The sequence below is a fragment of the Cygnus olor genome, chromosome 14, assembly GCF_009769625.2.
Source record: "Cygnus olor isolate bCygOlo1 chromosome 14, bCygOlo1.pri.v2, whole genome shotgun sequence".
NCBI classification, from domain to species: domain Eukaryota; kingdom Metazoa; phylum Chordata; class Aves; order Anseriformes; family Anatidae; genus Cygnus; species Cygnus olor.
In genome coordinates, this window is record NC_049182.1 from 11,868,870 (window position 1) to 11,882,592 (window position 13,723).

The window sequence follows — 13,723 nt, forward strand, 5'->3', positions numbered from 1 at the left end:
GCTGTGGGCCAGCCCCATGGCTGAAGGACCCCACGAGGGACCATTGCCACCCGTCCCACTCCTCACCCGGTCCTTGCACAGGCGGCCAGACGCACCCATGCCTCAGTTCTCACACGAGGCTCGTGGATTCTGGTGGCACTGGTGGCACAGGAGAGGGACAGGTCCCCCGCCCTCACCCTGAGCAGCGACCTACGAAGCCCGTAGGAGCCCACAGCCGCTTAGCGGGTGGACTCATTGCCACGGCCGTGGTGACGTGTCCACCCACTATGCTGCCATGGGCTTCCTGGGGCTCCAGTGCATTTCTTTTGCCCTTTTTTCCCCATTTTTATGGACCTGGCTTTGTCCTAACCTACCAGTGCCGCCATGGAGCGACATCCCCCTCGCAAAGGCAGGGTGGTGGCAGGACCCGCAGCAGCTGCGCCTGGGTTTTGCACACACCGTAGCATGATCTCACTCTCGGCTTATTGGAAAGCTCGAGTCGATGGGAAGTACCTGTGCTGAGGGCTGAAGTCATTCCAAGCGTGCTGGGCTGCCTAAAGGCGCTTGGTGCCCGTGGGATGCGGTGGGGGAGCCCAGCCTACCAGGACCAACCCTGAGAGGGGAAACTGAGGCACGGAGCCGAGTCGTGAGCTGCTCAGCACCACGCAGGAAGCAGGGAGCAAAGCCGGGACTGCAGCACGGCGACCCCCCGGGCTCCTGTGCATCCCTGGTGCTGGTACCCACTGCCCCACATCCTGCTGCGAGAGCACGGGACGTGCCAGGCGGGTCCTGAGCGCCAGCGGCTGCTCCCCGCACAACCCCGTTAAATCCATGTGGACCTGCCTTTGCTCTGGAGAAATTCCCGGCCTTCCTGTACAGCAGAAAGGAGGCTGGGACGCTGAGCCCTGGGCACAGGCGGCCCCTGGGCCTCCTCCCTGCCCCCGGACCTTCTCCCGCAGCCTGCCGGGGGCGGTGGGAGCGGTGACCCCCGGGGCTGCGGGACAGAGGGCGAGGAGGGGGATGGGAGCACAGGGGCAGGGGAGGGAAGGTGAGGAGGGTGGGGGGGGGGCTGAGGGGGATGGGGCTGGAGGGCAGAGAGGATGGGGATGGAGGGCACGCGGGTGAGGGTGGCGATGAAAGCGGACGGGGGCCGGAGGATGAGGGGACAGGGCGGAAAGCAGGCGTGCAAGCAGCAGCGCTGCCTCCAGCCTGTGCGTGCCAGAACCGGTGCCAAACCCTGCCCCGCCACGCAGGGCACGTGGCTCCCGCAGCGAGGCCCTGTGCTGTCTCCTCTCCCCGGCTGCTGAGCAAATCCAGGACCTCTGCGCGGCTCCAGGCGGAGGCCCGGGGCCGGGCAGCCGCAGCATTGCTGGCATAACAGCGGGGAGCCGAGGCCGGCACCCGAGCGCTGCAGACGGAGCCGGGCGGGCGGCGGGCCAGCGGCCAGGCAGGGATGTGACGGCGGGGTCCGCGCAGGTACAGCGGCCCCGGGATGCCAGCGGGATGCGGGGCTCCATGGGACAGCGGCTGGAGGGCTGCCAAGGCTGCGTGAGAAGATGCGTCCCAACAACCTCCTGCGCACAAGCGCGTTCCAAAAAAAAACCCAACCCGAAAACCCTGAGCCCAGCCGCTGTGATCCAAGTGGGTTACAGAGCTGGCACCCGCTCACCACCTCCTCCGTGCCACGACCCAGCGCGGATGCAGGGCGGCAGGGACCCAAATCCGGACAGACGCAAACGCCAGCGCCTCTCCGTGAGCCCCTTGGCAACACCCCTGAGGTGGGGGCCTGGATTTCTCCAGCCGCCGACGCCTGCTGAGATGGGTTCCTGCTGGAAAGCACCCAGCACCAGGGCGCTCAGGGGGATGCAGTGCTGCGAAGCTGCTCTGGATGCAGCGCTGGGGGAGCCCCCCCCAGCTGCTGCAAGCCCGGCATCTTTGGAGAAAGCAGCTTGCTCTTGGTGCCGCAGGAAGATGGGGTGGCAAGTGGCAGGCGGGCCCTGGGTGTTAACCTGCAGGTCGGAGTGAGTCCCTCCATGCCCAGCCCTACAGAGGCACCCCTGGCCCCCAGCCCAGAGGCCCCCCCAGGCCAGCACGGGCTTTCAGGGTGCAGAAGCTTCAGGCCCCCAGAGCTGCATGCCCGGAGCAGCACGTAGCCCTCGGCCAGCCGCGCCGCGCATTAATTGAGGCTCTGTCTGTGTTAATTTTTAACCCCAGCTGTCTCCCACATGGCGGGCACTCGCCGCAGTGGCTCGTCCTGGTCCCTGCTCCCAGGGACGTGCTGGGTCCGGCCACCCCATCCCGGAAAGGGGGGGGGGGGGACGAGCTCCTGCGGCATGGCCCTGGCCGGATCTCCCCCCCCACCTCCGTGGGACCCAGAGCGGGGCCGGGGGGGACGCAGCTGGGGGCAGGCGCGCAGGGCTGGCCAGCGCAGCCGGGAACGGGGCGGCTGCGGTCGGGGCTGTCCCACGACTCCTTGCAAACTGCAGCAGCCGTTGCCCGGGAATGTCCTGGCAGGAGGGACCCGGGCCTCAAAGCAAACACGCGCGGCGGCAGTTGGGAGAAGGGCAGGAAGCCGCCTTCCCTCTGCCCTCTCCCACCCCGCGCGGCTGCGTGCGCCCCGCCGTGCGCGGCATGGTGGCGGAGCGGCTCGTCCCCGCCGCTGCAGGGCGAGGGCAGCGGCCGGTGGCTCGATGCCCTTTCCCTGCCGGTGGGAAGGTGGATGGAGCTGGCAGCCTGGTGGCCAACGTGGGTCCGCAGCGAGGGGTCGAGACAGGACCCCCCCCGCCCCCACCACCACGCAGGCTTTTCTGTGGGCTGAGCAGCTGCTTGCGGCAGTGCCAAGGGGGCTGGGACCCCGTGGGGGCATCGGGGTGCCCTGGGGACAGAGGAGAAGGGCAAAAGCACGCGCTGTGCTTCCGCAGCGCCCAAAGGCGCGTGGGACCGGTGCGCGGTGAGCGGGCGGTGCTGCCAGCACGCCTACGGTGTGGCAGCAGAGGAGCTGCGAGGACACTCGAGCCGCAGCGTTCCCACCTCCGGGGACCCTGGCAGGCGTTTTTTAGAGCAGGGATTCGCCTGGAATTCAGACGCCCACGTGGTCCAAAATAGCCTCGCTCCAGCATCCGGAGCGCCCTGCAAAAGCCATCTGCCTGCACAGGCTGGGCGGGCAGCCGGGACGCGGCCGGGTCCCTTCCTGGTGGCTCCCGCTGCACGTGGCCGCTGCGAGCGGCCGGAGGCCGGTGCCCCAGCCCTGCCAGCCAAAAAGGAGCGGCAAGCCCCGTGACCCTCAGGCAGGACAGGGACACTCGTCCTGGGACACAGCAGCACAGCTCTGCCAGTGCCTGCAGCTTTTTGGCTCTCCCCAGGCATCTGCTCAGCAGCCAAGTCTGGGAGGACACCAGCGACACAAAAGCGTCTGTTCTCAGACCGAGGTGGAAGCTGAAATCCAGAAGCCAGACAGAAGAAAAGCTCTTCCACTTGTATCCTTCCATGCTTCTTCTCCTGGCCAGCCCTGTTTGTCCATCCCTCGCACCACCGAATTCAGCACCGGTCCCGTGGCAGGACAGCACCCCTCAGCCCCAGCACCTGGGAAGGGTGAGGAAAGGATCTCTGCTCAGGGGTACCCCTCCTCACAAGTCCCCACAGCGGGACTGCAGGGACAGATTCTGAATCGCTCCCGCCTGCAGCAGCACTCCGAGCAAACACCGATGGTTGAAGGCAACTGCAATTTTAGAGAAAGATATGTAAGTGAAATGATTTCCTCGGGAAATATCAGAAGTTACTTATGGCAAGAGCTAATTTGGGCACGCTTGAGTCAGGAGCTGTGGAGGAACAACCACAGAAGCCGTGCTGGCCTCCCCTCACCAGGATGGCAGTCAGGGCACCACCTTCCCCCAGCACATCTACCTCCATGCCACCTGCCCTGAGGTCTTGCCCAGCCAGCTTGCCCACAGGCAGCTCTCAGCGGGACAGACCTTGAGAAAAGGCAGCCTTGGCAGGGCTCACAGCCCCACACTGAAGGAGATCTCGGGAGTCTGAGTCCCTGAGAACCACGGTGGGTATCATCTGGGCACGCTTTTGTTTTATTGAGGACCACAGAGAAGCAATGACCTGGAGGCAAGCTCGCAGTGCAAGCCCTGGCTCACAGCAGCATCCCTCCGGGCACGCCTGTGTGCACGGGCCAGCAGCCGGCAATGGGCACGGGAGGAAGGTGGTGTCTGGGTTGCCTCCGCGGGGAACCTTCCCACCTAGCAGGGAAGCCCCGGGGCAGGTCCCCGGCTGGGGAGCTGCTGCCCCAGCTGGGCAGGCCTGGGTGCAGAGCCCTGTGACAGCGAGGACACCGGCTTGGGGGGGGGGTCTCTGAAGAAGCGTCCGAAGAGGTCTCTGGGAAGAGAAGTGCACTGGGTCCTGATGCTGTGAGATCCCACCGGACCCGCTTCCCGTTTCACAACCCCTCTTTCCAGCAGCGCCCTGGCCATGCTGCTGCCACCAGAGCACCTTCCCCTCTGGGGTTGGGCTCCTTTGCCCAGCTCCACTGTTTTAGGGAGCAATCACCCTTGCACTTACACCTGTGTGCTGGAAAAGTGCGCCAGGCCCAGGGCACTCCTCTGTGCTCCCATATTCTGGCCGTAAAGACATCAGCAGCAACTTGCGATCAATGCTATTGAAAGGAGCTGACAGATCTGGCTGTATGGGTATAGGAACCTGTCCCCCTTGAGCTCTTAAATGCTATCCGTCATCCAGGCTGATGCCACCCCGCGCTGATCTGCAGCCTGTAATGGATTGGAAGATGTCAGAAGGACCCACTAAGTCCAGATATGTCTTCCTCTAGAAAGGGAGCTTAGGGGCTGAGCAATAACCAGGCATCTCTTACATCACAGGCTTGCTCCTTAACCTCCTAAGACACCTTGAAGTCATCTCTCCTTGCTTCATCTTCAAGGGACCCTTCAATAGCAGAGTTTGACTGAAAGTGTGGCAGCAAATTCTCACGCAAACAGATGTGCAAGGGTCCCATCTGGGTCTTCTGTGGAGTCGCAGAACCTCGTGCAGCTCCTCAAGAGCAGCAGCAGTAGGGTGCACTCACCTTGCTGCTCCTGCTGCCTGGGAGGCCACCTCCTCACCAAGAACTCTCCGCAGCCTGTCCAGGAACACGGCTTGTCACCAGGACCGGCTCCCCACCACCCCACCTCACCTCTCTGCTCCCCCCCCACTGAAGGCTTCCTGTGCTCAGGGAGGAAACCTCTGCAGCTCCCCCAAAACCTCTGTCACTGAAAGCCCCGGAGGGTGGCGTAGAGCTAGGCCTGAAGCTGCTTTGGGCACCATAAGAGTCATAGCTCCATTTCTTCCGGGGCAAACACAACTCAAGAAAGCACGGCAGAGAGCCAGCCCAGAGTTGGATGGGAACAGATCACCATTTCCTTACCTAGGAAGACCAACTGGACTTGTCAAGAGGAAAGAAATTCATCTACATCTCACACATATGGTCTCATCCTAATGGATATGTATGAGCATAAGGGAAGAAGAATAACCTTCTGGTTAGGCTAAGGGCTTGGCAGTTGAGATTTCGAGATGCTATTCTCAGCGCTGTCCACACCTTGCTCCAAAGCCTTGGAAAAGCCTTCATCCATTCCCAGACCTCACTTTTCCGTCGGGAAACACGGCCAATACCTATTTTGTGCTCGCTGCAGAGGAGAGAGGACGGACGTCTGAGATGCGTTTCCCCCTCGGTTGACTCTTGTTTCAACTTAAAGAGAGCAAGCAGGAGAAAAGGAAAGAATAAATAGAAAGTCACCACGAGGCAGAGCATCCAACGCAGGCATCGTGGCGGCTGCCTTGTCATCCCGGCAGCTCACAATTGAAGGGCGAGAAGACAAAACCCACCTGGCCCCGCTTCTCTTTTCATAACGTACGGCCACGGCAGCGTGCCGCCGTGAGCGCTGCTCCTCACAGCCCAGGGGCGGATTCAAACCCTCTGCGGGAGCAGGGCGAAGCGACCTGATCAGATGCCAGCACAGGCTCCATCCTCCTCCTCCTCCGCCACCGCCGCCTCCTAGCACTCACGCAGGAGCCCCAGCCCTGCGAGGAGAACGTGGCGCAGCCAGAGCAGCAGTAAATCCTTCCCTGCAGCCCAGGGCTCTGCCAAGCTCTCCTTCCACCCAAATTTATGGAAAAGCAGGTCCCTGCCAGCGAAGCACAGTACAATTGCAAGGTGGAACAGACGGTGCTCACCGGCTGCTAAAAGGGCTCCTTTCAGCCTCCTCCGCTCCCAGCCCTCCTGCTCCCTGGCTCAGGCTGCCGTCCCTGGTGGCCTGGTGAGGGTCACCCCCGAGCCCCAGCGCTGCTGGGAGAGGCCCTGGGCTCAGCAAGGGGGGCGAGGGCCACAAGCGGAGAGCCGCGAGGATTTGGTGGTGGTGGCAAAGGTCAGCCCCGCGCCAGCCCCTTCCTCTGCTGTCACAGCAGAGGTGGAGCTGACAGTGGACCCGAGTATTTGCATTTCCCGATGGCTGCGTGCTGAAATTTGCAGTCTTAATGGTGCGTTAATGCCGGCTCCTGCATTTCATTACGTCTGAGAGCGAGGAAAGGCACAAAGCGAAAATAAAATTCCCCAGCCCTTCACCTCCACCCAGCTGGTCCAAGCCTGGCCACCGAACGCCTGCATCCATCAGCTGCTTGCTTGCCCGGCTGTGAGCTGGCCCCCAGCCTGGAGGCACACGTCTGCAGAAACCTCATCTCTGCGCTTCTGTTGCTCCTAAAGCCTCACATTTTCTTCATTTATCCTTCAGCCTGGGGTTAAAGCCCTGCCCTGCTCTGCTCCTCCGTGTGCATGCAGACATCGCTTTGCAGCAGTGGCTCCTCGGCCGCCTTCCCGCTTCACCTCCTTATTTTAGGCAGGTCAGGGAATTCAATATACTTTTTGCCCAAATCAAACTTGGCTGCCTCTGCTCTGCCGCAGCCTGGACACTGATTTCTGCGCCTGAGCTAAGTATAAAGCACTTGGAAGCCTCTCTGGTCTGAAAGCGCTGGAGGATGCCGGGAGCCAGGGTTTGTGAAAAGGAGCAGGAGGGAGCAAGGGCAGCGCTGGGGGGCTCTGCAGGAAGGGGTGGGGGTGGCAAGAGGGGCTCAGCCTGGGGGAACCTCCTGGCTTGTGCCAGAGCAAAGCACGAGAGCGAGATTTGGGGTGCCCAGGAAGCCGGTGCCCACCCTCTGCCTCTCTCAGCCCTCGTGTCCCAGCCCAGGGCACGGTGACGGAGCCCAGCGCCCAGCGCAGGCAGAGGGGAGCAGGCGGGCGGTCGCACCCACTCCTCTGCCCTTCGGCCCTGCACACTCTGCGCCCGCTCCCACTTTGCCCGCGGGGCTCCGCTTCCTCCTCCCCCTGCTCTGAGACTGGCGAAGGTCTCGGCCATCAGCACCAGGCAAGGGAGGAGGCATTGCCCCGGCTGCCTGTGCCCGCACCGTCCCCAGCTGCAGCCCCACACTCCAGCCTCTCCATAACCCTTCTGGAAAGCAGCTGGCCGGAGCCCGTCCTGCCCGTGGCAGCCCAGCGATGTCGGTGTTGTGGTGACGGTGGCGGGGGCTCCCTGCAGCCGCCCCCCGCACCCAGTCTGCGCGCCGAGCCTTCCACCCTCAGCCTCCGCCCGCGGCCGCCTCCTGCCCAGGCCTGCCCTGCCTTTCCTGGCCGTAAAAACAACGGGCAGTGGAAACATTTCGGAAACGCTTTTTACAGTTCTCTAGACGGGGCTGCAGTTAACCCCTGCAGGAGCTGGCTGCCGTCGGGAAAAATAATTTAATTCCAGCCAGATTATTTCACGGGAAAAAGCTTGGTTTTGATACCGCTTTTAATGCAGGCTTTCAGCACTGCTCCTTGCACTCTGTCGGCTCTCCCTGTCCTCATGTACTGCCATGACCCAGGGCATTTTCTGGATCAAACACTGTCACTCGCCACTGAAACTCCTCAGGACTTCGTGGAGCTGCCCTGCTTTGCTGGACCAGGGGAGCACGGCCAGTGCTGCTCCATGGCAGCTCGGGACAGAGCCCTGCTGAAACCCAGCCTCTGCTAGCCCGCGCTCTGGGCTATTTTCAAAGGCACCTACAGAGCATTAGGTCACAGCTACTAAAATAGCAGATTCCGGTCCAAATCAGGGTGATGAGCACATTTTGTCCAGACCTTGCCCAGGTTCCAAACATCCCGGCTCCTGTCCCCCCCTCCCAGTGGCATTCATGGGGTGGCAGGGCCACACCCAAGAGCGGGACACAGGGAGGTCCTGGGGCCCCGTGCCTCCTGCTTTCGCTCCGGGCAAAGCCCCCAGGCCACGTCTGTAAGAGGGTGAAATGAGGAGCCCCAGATCAGTGCAGAGCCTCACGCTGGCAGCTCCAATCTCGGCAGCTCCCGGACGGCGGCTGCAGGACGTGACATTCCCGTCATTTTCTTCACACATGGGCAGTTTCCAACCAGCGCTTTGCTATGCCCACAGCAAAGACTGAGCTCTTCCACCGCCTGGCACGTAAGTGGGGACAGGGCAAAGCCCGTGTCCTGCAAGCGGCCCAGAGAAGGGGCACCGTCCTCCTGAGCCCGAACGGAGCCCACGTGTCAGCCCTGCCACCAAGGTCCCCGGGCAGGGACGAACGCTGCCAGTTAGAAATCCTTGGGCAGCGCTGTGGCTGGGGGTCAGGCCTCTGGGTCCAGAACTGCCTTGTCCTGGCCCCAGCCATCACCCTCTGTGTCCCATGGCCCCACCGGACCCATCGCCCCACATGGTGTCCCGGGGGACTTTGCTTCAGTGCGGCGGCTGCTCCCCCTCCCCGAGGGCTCCGCACCTCGATGGGTGCTTCAGAGGCAATCGAAATCGCTATTTTTGCCTCGGGAGAATTCAGCAGCAATTCAGACAAAAGCCTGGGATTTGGGCCATCTGCATTCGCCATCAGCCACTGCTGATGTCCCATAGGACTTAACTGAGTCCCCAAATCACACTGTGCCTCAGTTTTGCCCTGCATAAAGCAGAGAGGCTGCTCCTTTATCTGTCACATGCTTTACCCTCCCTTTGTAAACTCTCCGGGGCAGAGACAGCCTCTCCTTGTGGGGACTGCCTTCATCTTGGCTGGAAAAATGAAACCTTCAAGCATCTTGCTGTAGCAGTGTAATCTGTCTGCACTTGAAAAATGGACCTGTCCTCACCCTGAACAAGGGCTGGGCTTCCCTCCTTAATTACTTGTTTGCACTGCAGAACTGGCTTGCATTCCCCATGTGAAAACACGAGCACGGGGACATTGCTCGGGGTTCCAGCAGCTGAGGTTTGACCAAATGCTCTCGCACAGGAGAGGGGCTGCAGCTCAGGGAGGAGGCGAGGGAGGGAGGGGTTGTCCCCTGGTGTCAGCTGTCCCAGAACGTCTGCTGCTCCCAGCCAGCCTCTGAGTATGGTTCGACATCTCCTAAATGCAGCAGTGCCCAAAACCTCCATCCTGGTTGGGGAAACGGCTTGTGGAGGTGCCGGAAGGCCAGTTCCCCAAGGCAGGCTTGTCGCCTCGGGAGACCTTGGCCTGTCAAGGAGAATGAGAGCCTGGTTGGAGGGCAGGGAGGAGAGAGGCCATGGAGAGCCAGGCTGGGGCTGTGGGGGGACACGTGCCTGGGAGCTGGAAGCCACAGAGGGGTCCTGGTGGCATTGAGGACCTTCACGGAGCTGCGACCTTCCCCCAGTACCCCAGTCACTTCTGCGCAGCCAGGGGAAGGTTTGCAAGGAGCTGAGCCCCTCCAGCCCTTCAAACCCAGTATTTCCCTCAATGCATCTGTGCCTTAATGAACACCAGGGCTAGATGATTTGATGACAGTCTCCATGGCCCTCAGGAACTCAGCTTCTGCTTCCTCCATTTCCCTCCATTCCCACCCTGGTCTCAGCTGAGAAACATCTCTTCCACCTTTCCCATGGCTCTTCCAGCACCTGGAGCCTGTGGAGCTCCCTTGGAGCACGGGCAGGGCACAATGGCTGGTGCTGGGGCTGTGCCACCCACCCCGCTCTACTTCCCTGGTTCCTGCGATACCCAACAGGCAAGGACCCGCAGCCCAAGCGAGCACCCCCATCTCCCTGCCCCTGCACCTGCACGAGGCGATGGGGACACGTCAGGGCTCTGCTTTGCTGCCAGCATTCCCCCATCGGGACTGCTGGGGCAGGATGCCCAAACAAGCAGCAAGGGCTGTGCATCATGCAGCTGTGCTTGCTGCTGCCCCAGGCCTGCTTGTGTTGGACCCCAGGTGGCATCCCCAAAACTGCAGAGCTTCCCCTCCAGCCGTGGCAGAGGGCTGTCCAGGCAGCATGTCGTGCCTGGAGGTAGCTGGGACAGTGGGATGCCATCTGCCCTCCCTTCAGCTGGCTACAAGCTAGGGAACCACCCTGTAAATTTGGTGACGCTGCCATCTCATCTCCCGGTGGCCTGGGACCTGGAGCACCCATGGGGAGGGATCAGAGGAGGATGGCATCGCCTCCCACCCAGCACGGGGGACAAAAGGGCAGCAGGCTTTGGTGGCAGCGAAGCCTTCCTCCTCCTCTTCCAGACGACGAGCTCCTGGGGCACCGGTGGCCCTAGGGACGTCCAGGCTCGGTGGGGGGAGCAGAGGAAGAGCCCCCTGTCCCTGGCGGAGCAGCGATGGAGGAGCCGGCAGAGTTGCCATGGAGATTTTCTCCCTAGCAGATGCTCTGGGCAGGTGCAAGAAGAGGCTCTGCCCCCCTCGCTGTGCGGCACAATGCCAGCCGGATCCTGCAGAAACAGGAAGCCTCTGCAACCGCCCGCCTGGCAGCCCAACGGCCACCGCCGCCCCCCGCGAGCCGGAGGGGGCAGCGTCCCCCTGCCGGCCTCAGCGGGGGAACTGAGTCACGGAGCATCTGCCAAGGCTGCCCCCGGGCCTGGCTTTGCCTGCCCTGGCACCGTCCCCCTGGGACGGCCGCACGCTCAGCACAGACTGCGCTGCCCAGAGGTGCTGAGGTGGTCCCAGGGGGGTGCGGCGCTGGGCACTCAAGCCGTGCCCGGCCCCAGGGCACGCAGCTGGAGCAGGGCGCTGCCGGCCCGGTGCAGGTGCAGCTCGGTACCCCGCAGCTCGCCCTCCCTGCCCGCCAGCGGCTCGCTGCACGCCGGCTTCGCCACGCGTTAAAACCATCCGCCTCTTCCTCTGAAGTCACCGCTGTCGGTGGCGTGGCAATCAGATACTTAAAAATCCCCCCCCCCCTCCCCGGCGCTGCTTTTCCACAAAGGACGCCTTGAAAAATGCGTTGCTTGTGCTCGCACACGAGCGTTTGGTCTCAGCGCGGCTCCTCGGGCGGGCTCTCGCCGGAGCATTATTACGGGCTTATTTCAAAACCACGCTCAGGACAGCCTTGTTTTTAAACTGTTTGTGCTGCTGGCTGCAAGGCAGCCGAGGTGAGAGCAGACACCGAGACAGGTTTTGAAGCGTTATCCACGCAATCAAAAGCTGTTCTATTAAGTCTGGGGAGAGCATTTCCGTGGTAAGTAAAAGTCGCTGCTCTGTGTACCTAGTGCAAAGGCTGCATTTAAAAACATGCGCGGGTCACCCTCACGCTTACGCAGACACCCGAGCAGGAGATAATGGAGCCAGTGTTTGGTCACATCGCTGTGCTACCGGGGAACAACCCAACCCCCCGTGCCCTGCCGCTGCCCGCCGCCCTCAGCCCCCGGCCCTGGCACACAGGGTGCTGTGGGGACGGGGCATGGCGCTGCTGGACGGAGCCCCAGCTCTCCGGGCCGTTTCCCTTTCCAAAGCCCCGAAGGCATCAATGGCAGTGGAGGCCACTGGCAAGCCGTCCTGAGCGACAGAGAGGGGACAACGGTGGACCTGTTGCTGTTGTATCCCTTAACCATGGGCTGTGCGTGGCACTTGCACCCGTGGGGGCAGGCGAGGGGTGGCAGGCACAGGTGGAGCAGCCGTAGGGCTGGGCACGTGTAGGAGCAGTCCCCAGTGGGTGCTAAGGAGGGGACGAGAATGGACGTGGAGGGGTCAGGCCTGTGGTGTGGGTGTCCTGGGGACAGACGCGCTCCTCCTGGGGGCCTCCCAGCGCAGGCAGTGTGCGAAGAAGGGCTGCAGCGGGGCACAGACCCGGCACGGCGTCACTTCGTGTCGCAGGACGGGGATGTGGGGTGGGCTCGGGGTGAGGAGCCGGGTGGTGCCACGGGGGCCCCTGCAGGGCAGTGGTGTGGCTGTGGGGTGCAGCAGGGTGCTGCACCGGGTGGAGTTTGGTGTGGGTGTGAATGTGGGGGTGGTATGGCTGCAGGTGTAGGTATGGGTGTAGGTGTGCACGTGAGTGTGAATGTGGGTGTAGGAATGGGTGCAGGTGTAGGTAGGGGTGTAGGTGTCACGTGGGTGTGAATGCGGGGGTAGGTGTGCATGTGGATGGGGTGTAGGGGTGCGTGTGCGTGTAGGTGTGGGTGTGGATGTATGTGTGCTCAGGTGTGCGGGTGCGGGTGTGGGTGTAGGTGTGCATGTGGGTGCAGGTGCGGGTGGGGTGTAGGTGTGCATGTAGGTGCGGGTGCAGGCGCGTGTGTCGGTGTAGTTGCAGTCGTGCTTGCGGGCGCGGGGTGTAGCTGTGGGGGTGGTGTGGATGTAGGTGCGCACGCGGGCGTGCGTGTAGGTGCAGCTGCGGGCGCACTGACGGGCGGCAGCAGCGCCCAGCGCCCTTGCCCCCTCCCCTCGCTCCTGCAGCGGGGCTCCTCCGGCTCGCTCGGTGCCCGCTGCGGCGGCACGGGCCGGGCCCCGGGGCGCTGGCTCGCGGCTCCGCGGCTCCTCGGCGGCGCGGTCCAGGCCGGCTCTTCGGGGCAGCGCGGCGCGGGCGGCGCGCCAGGCGGGGTGTGCGGTGCCACCGGCGGGGCTCCCCGGGCCGCCGCCGCCGCCGCCTGACATTGGCTTGGAAAGTGGAGCAGCGCGGCGGGGTACGGTCGATGCGGATCGATCGCGGGCGCGGGCTGCGGCGCGGCCCCACGCCGGCTCCCGGGACGGCGGAGCCGGCCGCCCCCACCCCACCAAACTGCGCCCCCCCCCCCCCCCCACCCCCTTCCCAGCCGAGCCGGCCCCGCGCTGCCCCCCAGCCCCGCACACCCCTCGCGGCCCGCGGGGACGGGGGACACCGGACGCCCCCCAACAACCCCCCCCCCCCCCCCCCCCCCGAGCCTGCCGGCGTCCCCCCCCTCCCCGGTTGGCGGAGCCGCTCCGGGGTTTGTCCTCCGCAGCCCCGGGGCCCCGCAGGTGTCCCCGGTGCCGGGTCCTGAGAGCCCCCAGGGGACCCCCGCGGGATCCCCGGCCAGCCCCGGGGTCTGCTGGCCCCCGGGGCGCCGAGGGTTTTGCTCCGGTCGCTGCTCTCGGTGCACTCTGCGGGGGGGACGTTGCCCAAAGTTTCACCCTGCCGGCAGGGAAACCTTTCTCGGGCCGTGTTGTAAAACCGAGCAGCGCACATGCACGGCAGCCGGTACGGCCGAGCACGCTGCTTCCGAGTGCTGGGGGTGGGATGTGCGCGTCTCCGCGGTCCGTCTTCCCCAGCCAGAGCCAGATTTTCAGGGCCCGGACCACCGGGAGCCTGCCGGACACCTCAGCGTCTCCCCACGCCGGGGTGCCCCGGGAGAAGCGCCGGAAATCAGCCGTGCAGGGTCACGGCTGTGCCCCCGCGCTGGAGCAGAGCGCGCTCGCTTTTTCACAGAGCGCCTTTAATCAGTGGCAGAAGGAGCCGAGGGGGCTGCCTGGAGGCTCAGCAGCGGC